Consider the following 16681-nt stretch of genomic DNA (forward strand, 5'->3'; position numbering starts at 1 on the left):
ACTGCACAAATCCTGTGACCTTGATGATTGAAGGACTTTTACGTGTACGTATCCACCTGTTTCCTGCATCTTGGGGTCACAGTTACCGTTGCGTGTTAATGACAACACGAACGAACGAACCGTTATCTGCAAAACATCCCGCAAACGAGTTGAAAACGTCCGTTCTTCTCTACCACTTGAAGACAGGAAATTAAGAACAGTACTCAGAGTAGCCGTGCCAGCAACCTGTGTATGTCATACTCGCCAACCCTCCCGGATTTTCCGGGAGACTCCCGAAATTCAGCGCCTCTCCCGAAAACCTCCCGGGACAAATTTTCTCCCGAAAATCTCCCGAAATCAGGCGGAGCTGGAGGCCACGCCCCCTCCAGCTCCATGCGGACCTGAGTGACGCGTTTTCCTCTACCGTAAAGCAGTTTGTCTGCCGTAAACAGCAATGTTGTGACACTCTTAAACAGGACAATACTGCCATCTAGTGCATTTCACACAGCAATGCATCATCAGAGAGGGTGTTCAGCATGGTTCGAAAAATAGTGACAGAGAATAGATTAAGGATGGACAATTCAACCCTTAACTCAACAATGAGTAGATGAGTGTTATGTGTGTGTATATGTGTAAATAAATGAACACTGAAATTCAAGTATTTTTCTTATTTTTATATATATAATAAAATAAATTTGTATTTATAGCTAGAATTCACAGAAAGTCAAGTATTTCTTATATATATATATATATATATATATATATATATATATATATATATATATATATATATATATATATATATATATATATATATATATATATATAGCCCCAAATTGAGCTACAGCTGTATGAACAATATACGACAAATTATCTCAAACCACAACAAAACAATTGCAAATGAGCCGTCGGCCCCCGGACAGAGCGACTCCAAAACCAACAAAGGCTGTAACTGCCGAAAGAAACCATATTGCCCTCTCAACGGGGGGTGCTTACAAACATCAGTTGTCTACCAATCTAAGGTAACACGCAAGGACATTAACACATCCGACACATATGTAGGATTAACCGAGGGAGGGTTCAAAACCAGATGGAACAATCACAAGGCTTCTTTCAGGAACCAAAACCTGCGGAATACCACAGAACTCAGCAAACACATTTGGGACCTCAAAGACAATAATGTTGAATATTCAATAACGTGGCAAATTCTTGCATCCAGCACACCTTACAATAGTGGTAATAAAAGATGCAACCTATGCTTGAAAGAAAAACTGTTTATTATTTACCGTCCAGACCTGTCATCCCTCAACAAGCGCAGCGAAATTGCAACAGCATACCGCCACAGACGGAAAAACCTCCTAGGTAACACATGAGCCAATCACCACGCCCCTACGCCAGCCTGTACCCACCCACTCTGTGCCCTATATAAACCATGGTATGTGAATGCTCCCATTAAAATCTCCTGATGATTGAGGGAACCCCCTCATGAAACAGGCCTGTAGAGATGAAATAGTCTTGTGATTTTTTTCCCACACATACATATATATATATATATATATATATATATATATATATATATATATATATATATATATATATATATATATATATATATATATATACATAAAATAATTGACTTGGTGAATTCTAGCTGTAAATATACTCCTCCCCTCTTAACCACGCCCCCAACCACGCCCCGCCACCCCGGCCTAACACCCCCCCACCAACACCCCCCCACCTCCCGAAATCGGAGGTCTCGAGGTTGGCAAGTATGGTGTATGTGAATGGGTGAATGTGGAAATAGTGTCAAAGCGCTTTGAGTACCTTGAAGGTAGAAAAGCGCTATAAGACCATTTACCATACAATGCGACCAAGTACTACCATTACCTCAAGAAAAGAAAATAAGCACCGTCTGAGACAAGAAGCGCAGTCAATTACAGATTCCATCAATAGTTTTTCAGAAAAAAATTATTCTGGAACATAATACCAAACTACAAGTGTGATTGCAGTCTTACAAACTTAGAGGTCAGTTATCAGCAAGAACAGTTGGGATTTCAGTGCCCCGCCATCAACCAGTTCTGAATCCATCCCAGCAGGCACAAGACGTTGATACAACGTTGATTATATGTTCATGTCCTTTAAAAAAAACGGTGCAAAATAGTTGTATTTGTAAATTGAGACAACGTTGGATCCACGTTGTTGGTTGGGAAATGACCAAAATTCAATGGTCAAATCAATGTCACAACCTGACATTGAATAACGTCGTCAAAAAGCACGTTTGTTTCAACGTTGTATTTGTGTTGTAGAATATTGGTTGGGAAATTACCAAAATTCAAAGGTCAAATCAACGTCACAACCTTCCATCCATCCATCTTCTTCCGCTTATCCGAGGTCGGGTCCCAGGCTTCCCTCTCCCCAGCCACTTCGTCCAGCTCTTCCCGGGGGATCCCGAGGCGTTCCCAGGCCAGCCGGGAGACATAGTCTTCCCAACGTGTCCTGGGTCTTCCCCGTGGCCTCCTACCGGTCGGACGTGCCCTAAACACCTCCCTAGGGAGGCGTTTAGGTGGCATCCTGACCAGATACCTGAACCACCTCATCTGACTCCTCTCAATGTGGAGGAGCAGCGGCTTTACTTTGAGCTCCTCCCGGATGACAGAGCTTCTCACCCTATCTCTAAGGGAGGGACCCGCTTGTACCCGAGATCTCGTCCTTTCGGTCATAACCCAAAGCTCATGACCATAGGTGAGGATGGGAACGTAGATCGACCAGTAAATTGAGAGCTTTGCCTTCCGGCTCAGCTCCTTCTTCACCACAACGGATCGATACAGCGTCCGCATTACTGAAGACGCCGCACCGATCCGCCTGACGAGCTCCAGATCCACTCTTCCCTCACTCGTGAACAAGACTCCGAGGCGTTCGGGTGGCATCCTGACCAGATGCCCGAACCACCTCATCTGACTCCTCTCGATGTGGAGGAGCAGCAGCTTTACTTTGAGCTCCTCCCGGATGACAGAGCTTCTCACCCTATCTCTAAGGGAGGGACCCGCCACCCGGCGGAGGAAACTCATTTCGGTCGCTTGTACCCGAGATCTCGTCCTTTCGGTCATAACCCAAAGCTCATGACCATAGGTGAGGATGGGAACGTAGATCGACCGGTAAATTGAGAGCTTTGCCTTCCGGCTCAGCTCCTTCTTCACCACAACGGATCGATACAACGTCCGTATTACTGAAGACGCCGCACCAATCCGCCTGACGAGCTCCCGATCCACTCTTCCCTCACTCGTGAACAAGACTCCAAGGTACTTGAACACCTCCACTTGGGGCAGGGTCTCCTCCCCAACCCGGAGATGGCACTCCACCCTTTTCCGGGCGAGAACCATGGACTCGGACTTGGAGGTGCAGTCGTTTCACACTCGTCTGCGAACCGATCCAGTGAGAGCTGAAGATCCTGGCCAGATGAAGCCATCAGGACCACATCATCTGCAAAAAGCAGAGACCTAATCCTGCAGCCACCAAAATCGGATCCCCTCAGCGCCTTGACTGCGCCTAGAAACTCTGTCCATGAAAGTTATGAACAGAATGGGTGACAAAGGGCAGCCTTGGCGGAGTCCAACCCTCACCGGAAACGTGTCCGACTTACTGCCGGCAATGCGGACCAAGCTCTGACACTGATCATACAGGGAGCGGACCGCCTCAATCAGACAATCCGATACCCCATACTCTCTGAGAAACCCCACAGGACTTCCCGAGGGACACGGTCACAACCTGACATTGCATAAACGTCGTCAAAAAGCATGTTGTTTCAACGTTATGTTTGAGTTGCTCAACGTCAGGACCTAATTCAACAAGTTCTCAACGTTGTTTTAATGTCTTGTGCCTGCTGGGATGTACATCTCTTTGGTGAGCCTTGTCCTTAAATATTAATTGAGATGATAATTCTGCTCAGAGTGGTCACAGTATTTTATGACTTTTGGTCTTTTATTAAACTAGACTTTATTCCAAATCAGGTCACAGAGGACATACAGTATAATTCAGCACATCATTGTGATGCAGGGCCATTTCCAAGCAAAGCACTTACAAACACTTTAGGAGTGAATAAAAGACTGGCTTCAACCATACTTCCACATTTAGCCATCCAAAATTATTAGTTGTCATCGTGCAAACAGCACCTTTTGTAACATGGAGTTAAATTGTACACAGTGCACAGTCATGTACTAAGTATTACTGTGGCTGGGATTGACTTGGAGAAGGCATTCGACCGTGTCCCTCGGGAAGTCCTGTGGGGAGTGCTCAGAGAGTATGGGGTATCGGACTGTCTGATTGTGGCAGTCCGCTCCCTGTATGATCAGTGTCAGAGCTTGATCCGCATTGCCGGCAGTAAGTCGGACACGTTTCCAGTGAGGGTTGGACTCTGCCAAGGCTGCCCTTTGTCACCGATTCTGTTCATAACTTTTATGGACAGAATTTCTAGGCGCAGTCAAGGCGTTGAGGGGATCCGGTTTGGTGGCTGCAGGATTAGGTCTCTGCTTTTTGCAGATGATGTGGTCCTGATGGCTTCATCTGGCCAGGATCTTCAGCTCTCGCTGGATCGGTTCGCAGCCGAGTGTGAAGCGACTGGGATGAGAATCAGCACCTCCAAGTCCGAGTCCATGGTTCTCGCCCGGAAAAGGGTGGAGTGCCATCTTCGGGTTGGGGAGGAGATCTTGCCCCAAGTGGAGGAGTTCAAGTACCTCGGAGTCTTGTTCACGAGTGAGGGAAGAGTGGATCGTGAGATCAACAGGCGGATCGGTGCGGCATCTTCAGTAATGTGGACGCTGTATCGATCTGTTGTGGTGAAGAAGGAGCTGAGCCGGAAGGCAAAGCTCTCAATTTACCGGTCGATCTACGTTCCCATCCTCACCTATGGTCATGAGCTTTGGGTTATGACCGAAAGGACAAGATCACGGGTACAAGCGGCCGAAATGAGTTTCCTCCGCCGGGTGGCGGGGCTCTCCCTTAGAGATAGGGTGAGAAGCTCTGTCATCCGGGGGGAGCTCAAAGTAAAGCCGCTGCTCCTCCACATCGAGAGGAGCCAGATGAGGTGGTTCGGGCATCTGGTCAGGATGCCACCCGATCGCCTCCCTCGGGAGGTGTTTAGGGCACGTCCGACCGGTAGGAGGCCACAGGGAAGACCCAGGACACGTTGGGAAGACTATGTCTCCCGGCTGGCCTGGGAACGCCTCGGGATCCCCCGGGAGGAGCTGGACGAAGTGGCTGGGGAGAGGGAAGTCTGGGCTTCCCTGCTTAGGCTGCTGCCCCCGCGACCCGACCTCGGATAAGCGGAAGAAGATGGATGGATGGATGGATGGGATTGACCAAGGTGTGCAACGTTTAGTCGAGATTGTTGACAAAAATCAGTTATAAAATGTGTTGCTGACAAATTCAATTGTCGATTACGGTCAGTCATGTCCTAGCTCAGGGGTCGGCAACCCACGGATCCGGAGCCGCATGCGGCTCTTTGATCACTCTGATGCGGCTCAGCTGCATACTTGCCGACCCTCCCGGAAGACTTCCGGATTTCAGTGCCTCTCGCCGAAAATTCCCGGTATTAATATTTTCCGATTTTCACCCTAACAATAATAATAAGGGCGTGCCATGATGGTACAGCATTTATCTGTTCAAACAGCGTGCCAGCCCAGTGCATCTTCTGCTTGCACACGTAAGTTACAGCAAGGCATACTTGGTCAACAGCCACACAGGTTACACTGACGGTGGCCATATAAAACAACTTTAACACTCTTACTAATAATGCGCCACACTGTGAACCAAAACCAAACAAGAATGACAAACACATTTCGGGAAAACATCTGCACCTTAACACAACATAAACACAACAGAACAAATACCCAGAATCCCATGCAGCCCTGACTCTTCCGGGCTACATTATACACCCCTGCTACCATCAATTTTCATATTAAGGTGGGGGCTGCGTGTCTGAGACCCTCGGTTTATACATAGCACAAAGCAAAAAAAAAACTTTGTATGCAGTGTTATTTCATTTTAAATTTCAAAAGATTTTTGTGGCTCCCATTGTTTTCTTTAATTTGTGAAACTGGTCAAAATGGCTCTTTGAGTGGTAAAGGTTGCCAACCCCTGTTTGTGTATCTCCAGACACAAACACAAATGCACGAGTCAGCACGAAGGGACACTGGTAATCAACAGGAAGACAAAAATGGATGCGAGCAAAAATATAAGTATGGGCAAATTTCACTGTGGAGGAGGGCGTGGTCGGCACGCCTCCTGCAGGAATGGGGTGTGTATGGCCCGGCCTCGAAGCCAGCGGCAGGTGAGTAGATTGCCCAGCTGGGGCAGATTATCTAATCACCTGTCGCCCTTATTAGCAGCAGCCGGACCGAGACACGTGGTTGGAGTTGGAGCCAGAGAAAGACACACGCATAGAGACAGAACGAGGAAGAGCAAAGACACGCCGGACTGGAAAGTCCAAAAATATATTGCTGGAAACCAATCCATACTTGTGTGTATGACAATAAAAACTTGCTCAAACCATGTACACCCGGGCTCAAAGACGAATCTATCAGACTCAGGAGAACCCTCCAAAAGCAAAACACAACAAAAGACCTGGATAGCGTACTTCATGTTGCCATGCTTGTTAGCAGTACAGTGGTACCCCAACTTACAAACCCCGTTTCCATATGAGTTGGGAAATTCTGTTAGATGTAAATATAAACGGAATACAATGATTTGCAAATCCTTTTCAAGCCATATTCAGTTGAATATGCTACAAAGACAATATATTTGATGTTTGTTTTTTGCAATTAATCATTAACTTTAGAATTTGATGCCAGCAACACGTGACAAAGAAGTTGGGAAAGGTGGCAATAAATACTGATAAAGTTGAGGAATACTCATCAAACACTTATTTGGAACATCCCACAGGTGAGCAGGCAAATTGGGAACAGGTGGGTGCCATGATTGGGTATAAAAGTAGATTCCATGAAATGCTCAGTCATTCACAAACAAGGATGGGGCGAGGGTCACCACTTTGTCAACAAATGCCTGAGCAAATTGTTGAACAGTTTAAGAAAAACCTTTCTCAACCAGCTATTGCAAGGAATTTAGGGATTTCACCATCTACGGTCCATAATATCATCAAAGGGTTCAGAGAATCTGGAGAAATCACTGCACGTAAGCAGCTAAGCCCGTGACCTTCGATCCCTCAGGCTGTACTGCATCAACAAGCGACATCAGCGTGTAAAGGATATCACCACATGGGCTCAGGAACACTTCAGAAACCCACTGTCAGTAACTACAGTTGGTCGCTACATCTGTAAGTGCAAGTTAAAACTCTCCTATGCAAGGCGAAAACCGTTCATCAACAACACCCAGAAACGCAGTCGGCTTCGCTGGGCCTGAGCTCATCTAAGATGGACTGATACAAAGTGGAAAAGTGTTCTGTGGTCTGACGAGTCCACATTTCAAATTTTTTTTGGAAACTGTGGACGTCGTGTCCTCCGGACCAAAGAGGAAAAGAACCATCCGGATTGTTATAGGCGCAAAGTTGAAAAGCCAGCATGTGTGATGGTATGGGGGTGTATTAGTGCCCAAGACATGGGTAACTTACACATTTGTGAAGGCACCATTAATGCTGAAAGGTACATACAGGTTTTGGAGCAACATATGTTGCCATCCAAGCAACGTTACCATGGACGCCCCTGCTTATTTCAGCAAGACAATGCCAAGCCACGTGTTACAACAGCGGGGCTTCATTTTAAAACAGTGCGGGTACTAGACTGGCCTGCCTGTAGTCCAGACCTGTCTCCCATTGAAAATGTGTGGCGCATTATGAAGCCTAAAATAGCACAACGGAGACCCCCGGACTGTTGAACAACTTAAGCTGTACATCAAGCAAGAATGGGAAAGAATTCCACCTGAGAAGCTTCAAAAATGTCAATCAAGGTACACAATACTTCACCGACAAATGCCCAAACTAGCATTTGTTGCCAAGTCCTCCAAGTACTTCTGAGGGTTTGAGGGTACTTCAGGGAGAATGAAACATGCTGGAAAAACCTGTATTTGCCATGTAAATTTATAACATTGGGGAATCTGTGTTGAAAAAGCAATTAAATGCTACATCACCGCGCCATACTCAAAAAAGGTCAGAATTGAGCGCCAGTTGCATTGCAGTCCTCTGCTGTTCCCAATTCCAAGATGTCCTTCTGATTTACAGCCTGAGCGGCTCTATTGATAATAAATGTCAGGCAGACTTTGTGAGCTTAGAGAGTTTGCTTGAAAGACCTCTAAAGTATTGAAGCAGGCATCTCCGTAAGTAATAAATGATTCTCTACGTTGGCATCTAACATCAAATCACAGGATAACAAAAAAAAAAATGATAATAAAAAAATGGAAAACTGTGGTGAAGATGTTTGAGCACGGAAAGTAACGTGAATAAAATCCAGAGTTATGCAAAACCTCTCAGACAAAATGGTTCACTGACCTTTTTTTTCATTAGGGATCTCTTCCAAAATGTCAGAATTGTGCAAAAACCAAAGAAATGATGTCAATCTAATTCAGAGATGTCCGATAATATCGGACTGACGACATTATCGGCCGATAAATGCTTTAAAAATGTAATATCGGAAATGATCGGTTTGACAAAGTAAAATGTATGACTTTTTAAAACGCCGTAGGGAGAAGTACAGAGTGCCAATAAACCTTAAAGGCACTGCCTTTGCGTGCCGGCCCAATCACATAATATCTACGGCTTTTCACACACACACAAGTGAATGCAAGTCATACTTGGTCAACAGCCATACAGGTCACACTGAGGGTGGCCGTATAAACAACTTGAACACTGTTACAAATATGCGCCACACTGTGAACCCACACCAAACAAGAATGACAAACACATTTCGGGAGAACATCCGCACCGTAACACAACATAAACACAACAGAACAAATACCCAGAATCCCTTGCAGCACTAACTCTTCCGGAACGCTACAATATATTCCCCCCACCTCAACCTCCTCATGCTCTCTCAGGGAGAGCAAGTCCCAAATTCCAATGTTATGTTAAAAAAAATAATGCACTTTGTGACTTCAATAATAAATATGGCAGTGCCATGTTGGCATTTTTTTTTCCATAACTTGAGTTGATTTATTTTGGAAAACCTTGTTACATTATTAAATGCATCCAGCGGGGCATCACAACAAAATTAGGCATAATAATGTGTTAATTCCATATATATCGGTATCGGTTGATATCGGAATCGGTAATTAAGAGTTGGACAATATCGGAATATCGGATATTGGCAAAACAAGCCATTATCGGACATCTCTAAACTAATTAATGGGTTCCAAACACCTGAAAATATTAACAATAAACATTTTATAGAGCAGTGGTTCTCACAAGTTTTCACCATGTGCCCACCTCAGAAAACACTTGGCTCTCCAAGTACCACCATGATGCCCGGCATTAAAATACAGTTACATAGTAGGCATAAGTATTAATTAAAAACAAGGTAGAGGTTATATTTAACAAGTATATTTACCATATTTTTTAGGACTATAATGTGCACTAGTATATTAGCCGCACACTAAATTTTAGGGGGAAAAAAATATGTTTCCATATATTAGCCCAGACTATAAACCGCATATATACTAGTATATATATTGTGAAATTAGGTATTTACACAGAAAGTTTATTTACATATCTTAATTGTTTCCAAACGTTGTCCGTAACACGGCAGTAAAACGGATAATCAAACAAAACAGAAGTCAGTGACAGATCCACTAGCTGCGGAAGCTAGCCCTCTTGTTAGCTAAACAGGTTCAGAAACTCCAGGGTGGCAACTTGGTGAATTTGCTGAGGAATTTGTGGAACTGGAACAATACAAAAATAATGGCATTCTAAGTTAATAACACCAACAGACACTCATAAAGGCTGTTCGTCGCAATGGAAGGTTTGGGCCGGGCTGTGGCATCACGGACTGGGGCAAATTCTGAACTGAATCGCAAGATGGATCACATCATGGAAAAGCTGGTAAGGGAAAAATTGGATATGAGGGCCAGCATGGACGAATAGAACGGACAAGTCATTGTAATGTCTGCTCGCAGAAAAACAAAAATCCTAATCTACGATTTGACTCCCTTGAATGGCCTTGACGCTCCAACAACAGGAGCAGGCTGTTCTGAAAACATACCCGAGGACACCTCAATGATGGACGCTTTTGACCTCCCTCCCTCCTCAACGACACCTGCAGTCGAACTTTTGCTTGCATGCAGAACGGCCCCAGGCCTATGAACATGAACACTAAATCAACACATCCAAGACAATGGGCACATACACACACACACACCTCTGCTTCCCCACCCCACACCTTCACCACCGCTTGATTCCCCTTCGGGGTGATGGACGGCTGGCAGCGCTTCATAGCAGCAGTTGACCTCCAGGGCCCCAACCCTCCCGTTGCGAGTTGTCGTGATTAAATGTAACATGTTAATGTGTGCATGGCATGGAGGTTTTTCCCCACTCCAGACTAGGCCCCCTTAGGAGCCCAGTCTAGATTGTATTTTTTACTCATCTTCTTCCCCAGCGTTTTACCTTTTTCCCATCTTTTACGGGGCGCCTCGTGGCGACCCATCAGTGTTCCTGTTCTGTAACCCTGTACACTGTTTGTTTGTCTAATCTTGAACGGGTTTGTGCTGAAAACATAGTTTTGTTGTACTTGGTGCAATGACAATAAAGACCTATCCTAAATCCTATCCTAAACGATTTAGCATATTAGCTAATGCTAACGACGCTAGCTTCATTACATCACAATAGCATGTACAAATAGGCTTGAAAACACATGGGACGGTTTAGTAAGTATAAACAGTTTTAGTTGTACTGTAAAACTTACCAACGTTGCTTGGAGTTATGAATGAAGAATACATACATGTAGAAACGCTATGGACGACTAGCAAACAGAACGGCCCTCTACTTCCGGTTGAAAGCACTAAATGGAAGGACACTGCAGCACCTACAGTGAGCCAACTCATCCAAAAGATGTCACCGTAACACAAATAATTAAACACTTTCTCGGTGTATTTGCTGGCTTTTCTTAATTCATTTATTTTACAATGAATATTAAAGCCGCAGGGTTCAAAGCGTAGGATAAAAAAAGTAGCAGCTTGTAGTCCGAAATTTACAGTAATATTTTTTCAACATTAAACAGTAACAATACACTGCAATTAAATAACAAATCAAATATTTGCATACCACTAGATGGCGCCCGTGTGCCACGCCACAGTTTGAGGATTACTGTTACAGAGAATAATTACATGACGAAACAATGCAAAAATACTTGAAAAATTAAACATGAAATGGAAACGTGAACAATTAACATCACAAGTAACACTATTGAAGAGAGGCCATGGGGGTGCCATTAATTAATTAATCAGGGAAGCTTTTCAGGCGGATATCTTTCCCATTCTTGCTTGATGTACAGCTTAAACTGTTCAACATTTTAGGCTTCATAATGCGCCACACATTTTCAATGGGAGACAGGTCTGGACTACAGGCAGGCCAGTCTAGTACCCACACTCTTTTACTATGAAGCCACGCTGTTGCAACGCGTGGCTTGGCATTGTCTTGCTGAAATAAGCAGGGGCGTCCATGATAACGTTGCTCTGATGGCAACATATGTTGCTCCAAAACCTGTATGTACCTTTCAGCATTAATGGCGCCTTCACAGATGTGTAAGTTACCCATGTCTTGGGCACTAATACACCCCCATACCATCACACATGCTGGCTTTTCAACGTTGCGCCTATAACAATCCGGATGGTTCTTTTCCTCTTTGGTCCGGAGGACACGACGTCCACAGTTTCCAAAAACAATTTGAAATGTGGATGTCGTCAGACCACAGAACACTTTTCCACTTTGTATCAGTCCATCTTAGATGAGCTCGGCGAGGCCAGCGAAGCCGGCGGCGTTTCTGGGTGTTGTTGATAAAATGGCTTTGGCTTTGCACAGTAGAGTTTTAACTTATACTTACAGATGTAGCGACAAACTGTAGTTACTGACAGTGGTTTTCTGAAGTGTTCCTGAGCCCATGTGGTGATATCCTTTACACACCGATGTCGCTTTTTAATGCAGTACAGCCTGGGGGATCGAAGCTCACGGGCATTCAATGTTGGTTTTCAGCCTTGCCGCTTACGTGCAGTGATTTCTCCAGATTCTCTGAACCCTTTGATGATATTACAGATCGTAGATGGTGAAATCCCTAAATTCCTTGCAATAGCTGGTTGATAAATGTTGTTCTTAAACTGTTGGACAATTTGCTCACACATTTGTTGACAAAGTGGTGACCCTCGCCCCATCCTTGTTTGTGAATGACTGAGCATTTCACGGAAGCTGCTTTTACACCCAATCATGGCACCCACCTGTTCCCAATTAACCTGTTCACCTGTGGGATGTTCCAAATAAGTGTTTGATGAGCACTCCTCAACTTTATCAGTCTTTTTTGCCACTTGTGCCAGCTTTTTTTTAAACATGTTGCAGGCATCAAATTCCAAATGAGCTAATATTTGCAAAAAGTAACAAAAGTTTACCAGTTTGAACGTTAAATATCTTGTCTTTGAGGTCTATTCAATTGAATGTAAGTTGAAAAGGATTTCTTGTATTCTCTTTTTATTTATTTACACAACGTGACAACTTCACTGGTTTTGGGTTTTGTATAATTCACGTCACAGTTCTTCCAATGCTACCTCGTGGCAACTTGGAGAGACAGCAGCAATTATTCAAACAATTAGTCTCGCGTTCAACCGAGGCGATGATGTATTAAGCTTTTTTTTTTTTTCTCGCTAATCTGGTAAAGTCGAGTGGCTCTTAAGGTGCTTAAGGTACAATCATGTACTTTTTTCCCTCCAAGAGAATCGATCTACTCCACACACAAAAAAAAATAGCAACAGTACACCTCACACTTCTTCCAAGGACGCGCAAACAAAAGCCGCCCTACGATGAGCCCGTAAAAAAGCGAAGGCGTTGTCGTAGTTGAACAACCAAGTGCTTAAGTGAGTTATCTGTGGTGAGAAAACTGTCATTAGATTAAAAAAACATCCAAAAAAGTCCCATTAGGGCCTCAATTAGGCAAACAGATGTCACTTTAGGAACATTTTGGATCATCAAGTAAAAAAAAAAAGCAATTTTGATTTTTTTTTTTTTTCCCCTAAACTTCATTTTACAATGCAGTCTGCTGGAAATGATGGAAAGTGCCACTCGACACAGCAACTCGCGCTGCGGTCAAAGTTGTGGTTGCCACAAAACACATTTTCAGATATTCATCACTCTGTCGCCGTCTGACGGCTAAAGTGGATCTTGCCCCCCCCCCCCCACAATTTGTCACGTTTCATGTGTCAGGTAAATCGCGACGAATGAATACTCTTCCTACTGTAGGCTTGTCCTGATACCAACACTTTGAATGCAAATCTAATTAGTTCTAAACACCAAAAAACACTTGGCTCTCCAAGCACCACCATAATGACCAACATTAAAATGCAGTCGCGTAGTAGGCATACGTATTCATTAAAAACAAGGCAGAGATTTTATTTAACAAGTATATTTACCGTATGATTTCGGACTATAAAGCGCACTGGTATATCAGCCGCAAACACTAAAATTTAGGAAATAAAAAATGTTTCCATATATTAGCCGCAGATATATATGTTGTGAAATCAGATAAAAAAAAATAAAAAACATCAAACAAAATCCCATTAGGGCCTCAATTCGGTAAACAGATGTCACTCTATTAACATGTTGGATCCATCAAGTAAAAGTAAAAAAAAAACTTCTTTTTTTTCCCCCCCTATACTTAATTTTGCAATGCAGTCTGCTGAAAATGATGGAAAGTGCCACTCTACACAGCAACTGGCGCTGCGGTCAAAGTTGTGGTTGCCACAAAACACATTTTCAGATATTCAACACTCTGTTGCCGTCTGATCTTGCCCACCCTCCACAATTTGTCACGTTTCATGTGTCAGGTAAACCGCGACGAATGAATACCCTTCCTACTGTAGGCCTGTCCTGATACCAACACTTTGAATGTAAATCTAATTAGTTTAGTCAGCTTACGTGGCCTACCACTTTGTGGCTGAGTTGCTGTTGTTCCCAAACTCTTCCATTTTCTTATAATAAAGCTGACAGTTGACTTTGGAATATTTAGGAGCGGGGACATTTTGCGACTGGATTTGTTGCACAGGTGGCATCCTATGAGAGTTCCACGCTGGAAATCACTGAGAGCGGCCCATTCTTTTCACAAATGTTTGTAGAAACAGTCTCCATGCCTAAGTGCTTGATTTTATACACCTGTGGCCGGGCCAAGTGATTAGCACACCTGATTCTCATAATTTTGGATGGGTGGCCAAATACTTTTGGCAATATAGCGTATTTGTGGGTAGTGTGGAGGATGCATATATGTTTAAGAGTTCTTTCTTTTTACATAGCCATGTTTAGGGTATCTAGTACTTTTCCTTTGAATATTCTACCAGATTCTTTCGACATTTCAGATGCCTGATTAGTGTCTTCACCCTTCGAATGTGAACTACAACACCCACTCTTTTTCCTTATCAGTGTTGCGAGGGGGGAGATGGGGGTTTTCTTTGTGTGCAAGGAGTTGGCTTTTCCGTTTGAAGGTCAGATCAACTAGAGTAGCCGATATGAATGTTTTGGTTAAACTAGGCCTGGGTAATTATTTTGACTCGGGGGCCACATTTAGAGAAAAAAATGTGTCTGGGGGCCGGTATATCTATTTTTAGGAACACTAATACAAAACCTCACAATAATGTCTGATTGAATGCAAAAAACGTTATGACAGAACGCCTTAGAAAACGTAATGGAATGTTGAATTTTTCTATGAACGATAAAACACTGAATATTTACAAAATATAAACCTCACACCCCCTTTCGATCGACATATTTTACAATCAAGGGACCAGTTGATCTGCCGTTTCTTTTCTTTTCTCCTCTGCTCCCCCCTATCCCTGTGGAGGGGGAGACACACAGGTCCGGTGGCCATGGATGGGGTGCTGGCTGTCCGGGGTCGGGACCCGGGGTGGACCGCTCACCTGTGTATCGGTTGGGAACATCTCTGCGCTGCTGACCCGTCTCCGCTCGGGATGGTTTCCTCCTGACCCTACTGTGGACTGGACTCTTACTGTTATGCTGGATCCACTATGGACTGTACTCTCACAATATTATGTTAGACCCACTCGACATCCATTGCATTCGGTCTCCCCTAGAGGGGGGGGGGGGGGGGGGGTTACCCACATATGCGGTCCTCTCCAAGGTTTCTCATAGTCATTCACATCGATGTCCCACTGGGGTGAGTTTTTCCTTGCCCTTATGTGGGCTTTGTACCGAGGATGTCGTTGTGGCGTGTGCAGCCTTTTGAGACACTTGTGATTTAGGGCTATATAAATAAACATTGATTGATTGATAAACGCGAAGGGTACAAAATAAACCCACCGACAATCTGATATATCTGATATATCACTAAGCTTTAGAACTTTGTTGTGAAAATCTCCTTCCGCGTCTGTGGAAACGCTTCCCGCCCACACTGCTTGGTGCCTCGTCTGAGCTGCTGTGACGTAGATTACCATAGTAACTAATTAGATTACCATAGTAACTGGTAAAGCATCCCAAAGTGCACATTCCAACCATTGAAATACTTTGTATAGTTGAAGACTTACGGTCATTAGAAAACATCACTGCACATCATGATGGCAGCTACAGTTTCCATCTTAAAGATCCAAAAAAAATTATTTGGGAATGTCCGGCGCGCCAGATTGAAAAGCTCAACGGGCCGCGTGTAATTTGCCCAGGTCCGGGTTAAACTGATCTCCTAAAGCTTTAGTAAAACTTGAAAATATTCCAATTCTGTCTTGATGGTCCTTCTTTCTCAGCATATATGTCATGGAAAAAACTTGGGATTGACCAGTAATTTAGATTCCCTGGGAGGAAGAACTGGTCGACGAAACAGTAGTCACTAGAGATGCGCGGTTTGCGGGCACAACCGCGGAGTCCGCGGATTATCCGCGGATCGGGCGGATGAAATTAAAAAAAATTAGATTTTATCCGCGGGTCGGGTCGGGCGGTTGAAATAAAAAAAAATTAGATTTTAAATAGATTCAGGCGGGTGGCAGTTAAACCAATTCGGAAATATATATACATAGTTAAATGTTGTTACCCACATACGAAAAACGAGCAGGCACCTGCTGCATATGCCACAACAGAAGAAGAAAAAAAAAAGAGATGGACACTTTTACGGAGCGGAGAAGGGACGCCTCGACGGGGTCCGGGACCGAGGCCCCTTCCCCCGAGAGGGCCCCACCGGGAGCCGTAGCTGAGGCGATCCGCGAGAAGGGCCCGACGCACGTCCAGGGTCACCACCGCGCCCACCGCACCGACACCCCGCCTCGTCCGCCTTCGCCGCGGCCGGCGTCACGCGCAGCAGGTAAGCAGCTTACCTGCCCGCCACCCCCGTGGCCGGGGGCTTGTAACAGGGGTCACTCCGCGCTCCGCCCGCGCAGCTTACCTGCCCGCCACCCCTGTTGCCGGGGGCGTGTAACAGGGGTCACTCCGCGCGCAGTGCGCTCACGAAAGGGGTGGGGCTCACCCTGGTTGATATAGACAGCAGGACGGTGGCCATGGAAGTTGGAACCCGCT

General features: G+C 44.6%; 1 protein-coding gene across 2 annotated transcripts in view; it reads right to left on the minus strand.

The window, feature by feature from the left end:
• Positions 1–16681, minus strand: part of LOC133580422 (protocadherin-15-like) — an 888230-nt gene that overhangs the window by 541186 nt on the left and 330363 nt on the right. The window lies entirely within an intron of this gene.

The sequence above is a fragment of the Nerophis lumbriciformis genome, linkage group LG02, assembly GCF_033978685.3.
Source record: "Nerophis lumbriciformis linkage group LG02, RoL_Nlum_v2.1, whole genome shotgun sequence".
Lineage (NCBI taxonomy): Eukaryota > Metazoa > Chordata > Actinopteri > Syngnathiformes > Syngnathidae > Nerophis > Nerophis lumbriciformis.